Source organism: Scomber japonicus, chromosome 18 (assembly GCF_027409825.1).
Source record: "Scomber japonicus isolate fScoJap1 chromosome 18, fScoJap1.pri, whole genome shotgun sequence".
In the NCBI taxonomy this organism is placed as follows: domain Eukaryota; kingdom Metazoa; phylum Chordata; class Actinopteri; order Scombriformes; family Scombridae; genus Scomber; species Scomber japonicus.
In genome coordinates, this window is record NC_070595.1 from 2,219,647 (window position 1) to 2,231,556 (window position 11,910).

The following is an 11,910-nucleotide window of genomic DNA, read 5'->3' on the forward strand; positions in this document are numbered from 1 at the left end:
CTGTCTATCTATCTATCTATCTATCTATCTATCTATCTATCTATCTATCTATCTATCTATCTATCTATCTATCTATCACAGTACTGTAGTTATGGTTGATTTAGCAGATCTTTGACTCAATTAATATGAATAAATGACTAGAAATTAGAAATGAAAAGCATCCGTCTAACCGAAACTAACCTTGGGTATAGAGTGTGATGAATGACTAAAGAAATGTAACACAACTCCTGTTGTCCTTGTGTCAAGGAAGGGAGGGAGGAAGAAGGAAGGAAAGAAAGAGAAGGAGGGAGGGAGAAAGGAAAAGAGGAAGGAAAAAAGGACATAGGAAAGAAGGAAGGTAGGGGGGAGGAAAGAAAGAGAGAAGGAGGGAGGGAGGGAGAATGGAAGGAACGAGGGAATGAAAGAGACTAACCCTAACCCAAACCCTTTCACTCGCCATTGTCTTAAAATCAGAGAGTTTCTAATACAGTATACAGTAGTAGATGGGCTCTGCTCGAAATGCGTGCGTACACACACGGCGCATGCGTGATGTTGGTGTTTACTGTCAGCCTCAGTCACAGCCAGAGATCACTTCCCAAATGCAAACAGAGAAGACGAATGACAGATAATAAATAATGAGAATATAAATGATAACATGAAAATAATGGTAATTTGCGAGTCTCCAGCCTCGAGTCCGAGTCAAGTCTGAAGTCTTTTGAGGTCGAGTCCGAGTCGAGTCTGAAGTCAATGTGTAGTGCGACTTAAGTGCGACTCGAGTACGAGTCGCAAGTCCGAGTCACCAGCTCTGGGACAGACAGAAGGAAGTAAGGGAAGAAAGAAGGAAGAGTCAGAACAGACGGGTCCATTTGACACAAAGGTTAATAATAAGTGTGATTTCTTGTAGAATATGTTGAACATCACCAACAATAACTTTGGAGGGATGCAGGCCTACAACCTGAGCATGCAGGCCCTTAACTTTGACACAGTGGTGGGATCAGTCTCCATCAAGAACGTCACATACGTCAATCCGTCAATCAAAATGGTGAGACTTCCCGCCCACACACAGGAACACAGCTGCATGGATGGCTTACATTATTACTTCTAGAGGTGCACCCATTGTCAAATTCTGGACCCATACTGATTTTTAAAATAAGAATTTGACTGATAAACGATTTTTGTTTGTTTGTTTGTTTTGATGATGTTATGTTTTGATGTTATTTATTCCACATTGAAAATCATTACACTGTCTTAGAATGAGCACCCTTTTTTCTTTTTAAAAACACAACTGCTTTAAAATCCTTTCATTTTCCTTTCACAATGACCTACTGAATGAGAAGGGTTTTTCTGTACTTGTACTTCCATACTACTGCTGCTACTACTGTCTGAGTCTGACTGACTGCAGATAACCAGAACATGGAGCATGTTATCTTATTTACAGATAGGCTCAGTCAATACAGAGAATACAGGCTGATATGGATATTTGGCACATATATCAGTACATCCTGAATTACTGAGAACAACTGAGACAGCTGCCATTGTGACACCAGCTTTGTTCTATTGTCAACTAATTCTAAAAAGACCAAATCCAATGTTTTAACCCCAGTGTGTAAAATACAGGGAGGAGCATTGTTATTTACCAAACCTGAAGGTAATGTTGCTACAGTAACTGTGGAGAGGAGGAGACGGAGGCATGTTGACCTGATCATGTAATAATATCCACATAATGTTATAAGTTTTTTTTTATTGCATTATGAGGTTTTTTTATTACATTATTGGGAATTGAAATGATTACATCATCAGATTCTACAAAGCACAATTGTTTTCTTCCACTTGCTACTTTCCACTTGCTAATATTATAGGAGTGGAATATTTTAGGTTTTAATAACAGCATTGACTTTGTCACAAATACTCTCCCATACAGCATTCTGGTGATATTTTTTTGCTGTAACTCAATATATTAGTAAACCTCTTCCACTCTAATTCCATGGGATCACATTTCTCTATTACTCTCCATTAAGACACAAAACCTTCATTTAAATACTGCTGTCTGCACCTGTTATCATTTGGGCAGTGATTCTTAGTAGATCACCCACCAAACCCACGCAAACTAAATGTGCAATATGTGCACACGCATTTTAGTACCTTTATTAGGGATCTTAGTAAATCAGGAACTATATGGAACAGTACTGAAACTGTAGATGTTTAGAATAAAACACTTGACTCATGTAGAATCATGGTTTTAAACTTAAGGGCCGTCCACACTGAGAACAGCAACTATAATGATAACTATAAATGTATAGTTTTATTATTCCAAGCAGAGTGTCTTTATGCTGAAGCCAGAGGCAGGATAACAGGAATTTCTTTAAATTTGGCACAAACGTCCAGTTGGACTGAAGAATGAACTGAATTTGATGACTGTAACCTCAGGTCACTGTAACCTCATAAAACACATTTGTGGACATAACTCTTGAATTCATAGGCTAATTATGACAAAGGTTGATACAAATGTCTAATAGGATGCTGAAGGTCAAAGGTCAACTTCACTTTGACATCATAATGTTTTTCTGGCCATTTTTCAACAACGTAACTGTTATTATATTTCACATCTGGTCAGACTCTGAATTATGACACATATATTACATTCCTACAAATATTATATGTGAGTCTGGACAGTAATGAATGTGAACTGAAACTTGATTGCTTGGCAGAGGCAGCTGTAACTTCTCTCTGCTTGTCTCTGTCCCTGCAGTACTCCTTTGTGATTCCCGTCAAAGTGACAGATTCTGAGCTGAGGTGAGCTGCCTGTATCACTTTACACACACACACACTAATATTCACTTTACACACACACACACTAACATTCTCTCATTATAGTTGTGCTTTAACTCACTGGTTCTTTTTCATACAAATACTGTTCTCATTCACTAATTATCTTCTTTCCAAGTTTGAAGCTACTGTTAAAAAAAAGCAGAAAAAAATTACAAGTGGATTTGAGAGGAGAGGAGAGAGAGGCACAGTGACAAACAATCAACATAAAATAATACTATACACTATATGTTAATAGTATGATGTAATGTTATTTCCAGCCATTTTATAGACATAACAATTAATTAATGAATCAAAATCAAATCAAATCAGCAGATAATCAATAACAAAACATTTTTATTGCAGAACAAAAAATGTTGCAATAACAAACAAATTTCATACATGCATATTTATTACCCAAAAGTCATGTAACACAAGGGTCACACACACATAACCCTGGACATAAGAAAGTGGAGTCTTGAACCACACATGATCAACTAACATTTTAACATGTCTTGCCCTTTCCAAGACCCCAAACCTTTACCTTATCTTAACACAGAGAACCTGATGACCACCAGACCCCTTTAATGTAGTTAACATGAGCATTCCTCAGGGTCAAGGCAGGGGGTCATACATCCACACATCCAAAAACTCACATCTTCTTTATCCTGACATGCACCAAGGAAATAAAGTAGGAGCACATTCCACCACACAGTACAGTTACAAGACCAAAGCAGAGCACAGTCATACATTCAAATGATCAACTCAACCACACAGACCTCTGTGTGTGTGTGTGTGTGTGTGTGTGTGTGTGTGTGTGTGTGTGTACGTACAGTGTAAAGCAGCATCACCACATGGAGCTGAACTGTGTAGAGTCTGAAGAAGTATGTGCAGATAATGACTGAGAGAAAGATGCTGAATGAAAACAGAACATTTTCAAACACACAGTGTGTGTTCAACATCTGCTCATTCAGTGTAAAGCTTGTATCAGTCATCATCACTGTAGTGTAAATACTGTGTCTTTTCCTTTTGTCTCTGCAGTGATTACTGTAAGAAGGAGTCATTACCCGTCCACATTCTGTACCTGCACCTACAGTAAGTATCATCATGTTCTACTGCAGCTACAAGGTGACGTCATTTTCCAACTTCTAGGTGCTTTCACAAAACAAAGTTCTCCACAATATTAAATGGCAGGTCAGCCAGCACGATAAACTCCATGAGTTTCCTTGTGCCAGTCCTTGCCTTCCCACTGTCATGGCTATACGGACGGGTACTGTCTAAAGTCGTTTGCTTTAGCATCCGTTTCAGTGTTCGTTTTTCTTTGTCCACGCTCCACGTTTACTCTGAAGAAGTCAGACAGCTAATGATTCTAGATTCAAAAAACTGTCTGTCACATCGTGACAGGGCTCACTAACTAGCATGTCAGTGGTGTGGAACTTCTTCGGAGTAAATGAGACAGATAAAAGACAAGCAATGTGCAATCAATGCAACGGGAGCATCTGCAAAAAGTTTAAACACGACAATGACGACATTGATCGGATCGGCGAATTAAGACATTACAGCCGATCTCACAAAAAATATCGGCCGATCCGATATAGCTGATCAGATTGGCGGAAAGCCTACCTGGATAGGTTTTCCCACACAGCTACTGACTGTCTAAATTCACTAATTCATATGTGAATAAAGTCCATTCTGAACACTGTTGAGGTGACGCCCAACACCAAAAACTACTAACAGATCACAGATTGTGAATGGAGAGTTTTTGTGGAAAAATGTGGGAAAGTTGAAGAGATGGAGAGAAGAAGAATAGGAGAATATTCCCTGGACATTCATCTGTAATGTGGCAAACAAGAGATTTCACCAAAGCTTCATTAAGCTCACATGATTTATAAAGGAGATCATTTTCTTGTAAAGCAACATTTATCTCTCATGACTCATTGTATATGGATGGAGGATTAGGAATAAACAAAAGGGTGTTAAATATCTATTTATAAACTTCAGAATAAATCACACCTCCAAAATGTTCAAATAATGTATTTTGTGCATTTCAAACTCTTTTAGGAAAAATCTGAATAAATCAGTATGGAAAATCTGAATAAATCAGTATGGATGGAACTCCAAAGTTCCATCAGTGTTTCCATCTGTGCTGGTGATGAACATCTTAAAGTTAGTGAATGGTTTCAGTGTGTTGACTTCTGACCCAGTTAGTACTCACATGCAGGGTTCGAATTATAAATTTGACCCTAAGGGGGTCCCTATTTAAAAAAAATAAATAAATAAAAAATGTGCATACGCTTCAGGCTGTGTAGTGGGGGTACGTGATTCATGACGTCATCAATTTGCTTGCCATCCCTCAACATCATCAACATTCCCTCAACATCCTCTGCACGTTCACGCAGGCTCGTAGCCGGAGATAATATCACACACACACACACACACACACACACACACACACACACACACACACACACACACACACACATACAATGTATGGTGAGGTTTGTCATTAGTGAGGCACTGACTTTTTCAACATTTTCAAACACATCCACAAAAATATTTACCAAAGAGGGCTACCAATAAGTTTCATATGTCATACCAGCTTGGTTCATATTTTAAATTACATCTTTGGCCCAGGCAGAACGAAAAATAAATGGCGTTCCAGTACCCTACCTCCATACACAGAGTATACCATACACAGAACAAACAACAGAGCATTATGACATTATAAAGCATATAGCACCACGGCGGATGCCAGACAAACAGGACTGCACCATGGCTGGTGCCCCAGACAAAACATACATGAACCACGGTGCTAGACAGAACAGGCCACACAGCATCACAGCGGATGCTATACATAGAGAAGTCTTCTTCTTGAACTTGACATTCGCAAGCTCCAAACTTCCGTTTCAGTGCGCGCATAGTGGTGTGGTGATGAAGTACAGCCATATGCGTTGCGGTATAATAAACACGTTCAATACAAAGTTGTGAATGCATGGTGATCGGAATATGAAACGAGTTTTATTTATTTGGCGATATTTATATTTAAATGGTGATATATTTAGGGCTATTATGCTCATTAAGGTAATATAATATGACGCATTGAAGACCTTCACAGAAAATCAAGTTTGCCTCTTTCATAGGAGCCTTAGGGAAAAGGAGCTCAGCTCCCCTTGGCTCCCACGTAATTCGAACACTGCTCACATGACTGCTGCTGCTCACTGTTTCATTCACATACTTCACACTGAACAGGAAACAAACTCAGTGACTGTGTGTCTTTATTAGATTATCCCTCAAAGATCAACTGAGTGGCTGCATTCAGGATTCAACAACAGTTTAAAAAGCATTGTAGCTTTCACCAACTAGAAACTTCACTGCTTCTGTGATTGAGAGAGAGAGAGAGAGAGAGAGATCGGCTTCCTGTCTTCTATTTGTTTTCTGACGTGTAATGAGTTGTACTTACATATCAGTGTGTGTGTGTGTGCTCTCTCTACACTCAGTTCAAGTGTGTTACACTCACACAAACTAAACAAAAAGACTCCCAGAATGTTTTGTGCTTCTGTAATCCAAACCTGTTCACTTGCTTTCTTTTCTGGAAGCTTGTGAGAGAATATCTCTCATTGTCTGTCTCTGCTCAAAGATGTGTTTTCTTCTTACTGCTGTCGGATGTTGTTCTCTGTGTAGAATGATAGAAGTGCAGAGTTTGTTTTTCACATCCATCATCTAAAGAAGGAAAGATTATCTGTGCTTATTTCAAATCGGAGTCCTGTGACCAGGATTTATGACATTATAGCTCCCAGTAGCTCCCAGTAGCTCCCACTCCCACTAATTAGACAGAGGCTGTTTAATCCCAGGAACATTGCACAGTTGTATAGTATCAGGAATTTATGTATAGATTTATATAATTAGGGCCCGAGCGCTGACCAGCGCGATGCCCTATTGTATCTGTCAAGATTATTATTATTAGGGCCCGAGCGCTGACCAGCGCAAAGCCCTATTGTATCTGTCAAGATTATCCTCTTTATTTTTCTTCTGACAAATTAACGGCCTTTTTGACCCCCTAAACGTGCCCCAAAAGTCACCAAAGTTTGCACGCAAGCCAAACCTGGCGTAAAATTTGCTATTTTATGGTTTGCATAAATGGGCGTGGCAAAATGGCTCTCTAGCGCCCCCTGCAAAATCAAGACAATCAAGCCCCTCGCCACAGATTAACATAGAGAAACGAAACTCGGTACACATGTTCATCATGTCAAGACGCACAAAAAAGTCTCTTGGACACATACCCTAACACCAACAGGAAGTCGGCCATTTTGAATCAAATTATTGATTTTAATGCCGAATTTGGCATCATATTTTAGCCAACTAGTCCTAGAGATTTCATCCCATCCACTTCAAATTCACACACAATCATCTTGAGACATTGGAGATGAAAATTTATCAAAAGCTTTTTTGCCCGTCATTCCTGGTTGCCGTGGTGATGCGGCGAATTTCGGTGTCTCGCCATGAAATTTCAAACCCTCATAACTTGACTCCACATGGTCTGAGCTTTTCCAAATTTCAGATGCTTGTTCAGCGTCCTGGTCTGAACACATGTACAGTCTCATATTTAGTGACAGTCATAGCGCCCCCTACTGATTCTACATTCTGCAACTCGTGACCCTTAAAGAAGTGACAGATGTATGGAATTCAAAACAATATCAGCAGGTCCATTAATGAGCTGTTAAACTGATAGATATCTTACTTTACCTTCATTTTGATTTAGTATGCAGTTTACACACCAGTGTGATGTGGAATACACACACACACACACACAAACACACACACACACACACACACACACACACACACACACAAACACACACACACACACACACATACACACACACAGTCTTTGTAAGTCTTTCTATCACACCTTATTAAGTGGCAGGTCTGCTGTTAGGAATCCCATGAAAAGTCACAATGTGTGAAAGACTCACACTCATTACATCCTACTGAAGGAGGAAATACTTTACTAACTAGTGTGTGTGTGTGTGTGTGTGTGTGTGTGTGTGTGTGTGTGTGTGTGTGTGTGTGTGTGTGTGTCTGTGTGTATCTGTGGGTGTCTGTGTGTGTCTGTGTGTGTCTGTGTGTATCTGTGTGTGTGTGTGTTGTCCTGCAGGATGTCCATGACAGTTTACTACCTGGCCCACTATGAGCAGCTCTCTCTGGACACATACGAGTACATCGACTGTGGATCAAACAGCACCATACCGCACAGTGTGCTACCTCCACCTCCCTGATGGATGGATGGAAGGATGGATGGACAGATGGACAGAGGAACAGATGAACAGAGACAATGTTTATGAAGTGGAATAGTTGGCAGTGTAATGTGGTTTTTTTCTTTTGTTTTTCATGAACTGTATCACCAAAATGTTGGATAAAACCATCATATGTGATTCCTGGTTGGTGTTCCTCATGGTTGGATGGATGGATGGATGGATGGATGGATGAGGACGCACCTTCCTGTGTCTGAAGGAAGAAAGTGTAGCTATCACTCTCATCCTCGCCACCTTGATGGTTTTGGACAATAGATGTTGAGAAGGAGCCTAAACATACACTGACAGTCTTAACGTTGGTGCAGTGATGCTATCTGTATCAGTGAAGACCTGATTATACTCTGATTTAAGATCACATGATGTTACTGAAAGTCCAGATAGTCATGTAACCATGTTGTGATATTTTTGTGCTGGTGTAGATTTTGACCACTGTCAATGTTCAATACATTCAAATGCATCTCATTTTACTCAGTGCTGCATTTTGTCTATTATTATTTCTTTATTTTGGGTCACTTAATATGACTAAAACAGCAGTTTACACACATTAGTCAGATCTTTCCAACATGTTCCAGTGTGATTATAGAACATTAAGACTTCACACTTTCCACTTCTTCCAAATTTCATCAAACTGAGTGACCTAAAATCTCATTGAGACGGTGATACTTTTTATTACAAAGCTTTCATCAATAATTTCATAGCAGTCCTCTGTTGATGTCTGACTTCCACTATTACATCTAGCAGGTACGCTCAAGATCCCAAAGAGATATTCTGTTCAATTATCTGTACATATAGAAGAGTGGACTTTACAGTGAAGTAGGAAACATCATCAGTTCAACTTTTGAAATGAACAGTTTTTACATATTTACTACTGGATTTATCAGTGAGAGAAAAGAACAGAACAGAATGATACAAATAAATACTTGTGCCAGAAACCTCCACTTTGTTTCTACAGCATGTTAAATGTTTCAGACTGGTCTCTTAGCCATAAAAAAGACACAGTTAAAAAAAAATTATTTCAGTTTAATAGAGACAAATCTTGGATCTTGTTGGAGGTGCACTTTAACTGTTAATGGGCATGTCAACCATTTCTTAAAAGTCCAGTTAATTAAAAGGAAACTCTGTGGTGACTTGAAAGGCGAGAGGCGAGATGACATCATCAGGATTATTTTCTCAGATTGTGGAAAGAAGACATTATCATGATGGATGGATGGATGGATGGATGGACTGAAAGTCGGAAACTAGCCTGTCTGGAGTCTCACAGATCTATCAGGACTAACATGATCCTGAAGCTGTGTGAGCATGTGAGCGGGTCATGTGACACTTTGAGCAAGCCAAACTGTTGTCATGTGTATCTGCTGAAAGAACTTAGAACTGTAATTCATCTTCTTCTGTTCACTGAAAAAAAAATCAATCCAACAACATGAAGAAGCGAGGAAAGGAGGGAGGGAAGAAGGAAGGAAAGGAGGGAGGAAGGAATGGAGGAAAGAAAGTAGGAAGGAAAGGAGGGAGGAAGGAAGGGAGGAAAGGAAAGAAGGAACAGTCAAAACAGACGGGGTCCATTTGACCCAGGAGGATGACAGGAAGGTTAAGGGAATGATTTTATTATTTTTTCTGTTCATACTGATGAGTAGATCTTCTCTATATACGTCCTCCTTTTACAGAAAAATGCATTTAAAAGTAGATGATCAGATTCTATTGAGCTTCAGCAGTGTGAGTTAGTCATATCAAGTGATATCTGACACATTTACTTTCTATTACTTTAGGATTACTGCAGTACCAAATATACAATAATAAAGACATGAGGCAGATATTCAGAGCAAAACTGGCCACTTTCTATACAAATACAAATCTAATTCTGAACTCATTTTAATGTATACTGTTCTGTATACTATCATCCTACTTACAGTGTATTGATACAAACTAGAGCAACATCAGTGCCTAAACTGAGATATAATGAATACAGTAGTTTGATGGTGTAACAGTCAGTAGGGGGCGATGTTGTGTTTTGTACTAAACTTACTACTTTAAACATGCGGTCCGTGGGCCAGAACCGGCCCGCCGAGGGGTGCAATCCGGCCCACTTTCCTTCCTGTGTTCTTTTCCTTCCTTCCATCTGTCCTCCCTACCTTCCTATTTGCCATTGTTCGTTTGTTCCTTCCTTCCTTCCTTCCTTCCTTCCTTTTATCCTTTCTTTGTTCCTTCCTTCCTTTCTTCCTTCCATCTGTCTTTCCTCCCTTCCTTTTATCCTTTCTTTGTTCCTTCCTCCCTTTCTTCCTTCTGTCCTTCCTACCTTTTTTCCATCTGTCCTTCCTTCCTCCCTTTTTTCCTTCTGTCCTTCCTTCCTCCCTTACTTCTTCCCTTTCTTCATTCTGTCCTTCCTTCCATATGTCCTTCCTACCTTCCTTTTATCCTTTCTTTGTTCCTTCCTTCCTTTCTTCCTTCTGTCCTTCCTCCCTCCCTTCCTTCCTTCCATCTGTCCTTCCTCCCTTTCTTCCTTCCTTCTTTCCTTCCATATGTCCTTCCTACCTTCCTTTTATCCTTTCTTTGTTCCTTTTTCCTTTCTTCCTTCTGTCCTTCCTCCCTTCTTTCCTTCCATCTGTCCTTCTTAGCTTTCTCCCTTCTGTCCTTCCTCCATTTCTTCCTTCCTTCTTTCCTTCCATCTGTCTTTCCTTCCTTCCCTTCTTATTTCCTTCCTTCCTTCCTTCTGTCCTTCCATCTTTTTAATGATCCGGCCCACATGAGATGAAATTGGTCTGTATGTGGCCCTTGAATGAAAACGAGTTTGACACCTCTGATGTAAACACAGAGCATGTAGATGGGTTTAATACTGCAAAAATAATTATTTAGTCCTTCACTGTTGGTCAGTTGGTTTAGAAAGAAATAACAAATGAAAATAATATTTTTCTTCCTCTGTTATACATCTTTATTCCATCGCTCCATGAATAACACACTGATCACTGTCTTATCTTCATTTAAACATGACCAGAACAGATCACCAAATCACCACTTGAAATAGAATACAGACATGATGACAGGAGGGTTACACATTGGTTCCCATTAACTGATGCAGCCATGATGATGATGCTGTTGAGCTTTTAATAAGTAATCCAGTGAGGCCATCAAAGACAGGCTTCCTCCTCTTCCTCACCACTGCTGTGTGTACTGTAAAGACTGAAAGATAAACAGGATTAAAGTTGTTCACTCTGCTAGCTCCAGCGAGAGCTATGATTGGACAGTCAGTATGTCAGTCATAGAGAGGAGAGTGAAACAAACTCATCATGGTGATGGTGATGGTACCTACTGAGTATCTGTTGGGGATCTTACTGCTGTAATAGACAGGTGTGTTCAGGTCACCATTACAGTGTGGACACTGTCCTCCAGCTGGAAATAACACATGAAAACATGACATATACTTAGAAAATCATGTAAAAGTTACACTAATCACCAGCTGGTGAACATAACGGAGCTTTAGTAGCTGAAGAAGCAGATATTGTGCCCAAGAGCTGCTGAAAACAACTAAAAGCAGAGTGAATATTGGACTTACTTTCATCAGCTGAACACAAATACAACCTTTAATAAATCATCATATTATTCTAAAGATTTGTAATAACAAATTATATTTTAACAATTTGCGCGCACACACACACACACACACACACACACACAATCATAAACCAACAGTATACTGACACAATGGAATTGGATCATTTTGCTGATTTCCTCCACAATCCATAATGATATACAGAAATAGTCAAGCAAATACATAACATATATGTAAATATATGAAGTAACCAAAGAGTGTACATATAGTATA

The 11,910-nt window shown here is 39.5% G+C and overlaps 1 long non-coding RNA gene across 1 annotated transcript; it reads left to right on the top strand.

Moving 5' to 3' along the window:
* Positions 1 to 1,008: 1,008 nt before the first annotated feature.
* Positions 1,009 to 8,567, top strand: LOC128379612 (uncharacterized). Its single transcript, XR_008323406.1, has 4 exons — positions 1,009 to 1,021; positions 2,729 to 2,772; positions 3,826 to 3,879; positions 7,940 to 8,567. It is a non-coding gene; the product is annotated as an uncharacterized LOC128379612 (long non-coding RNA).
* The last annotated feature ends 3,343 nt before the right edge of the window (positions 8,568 to 11,910 follow it).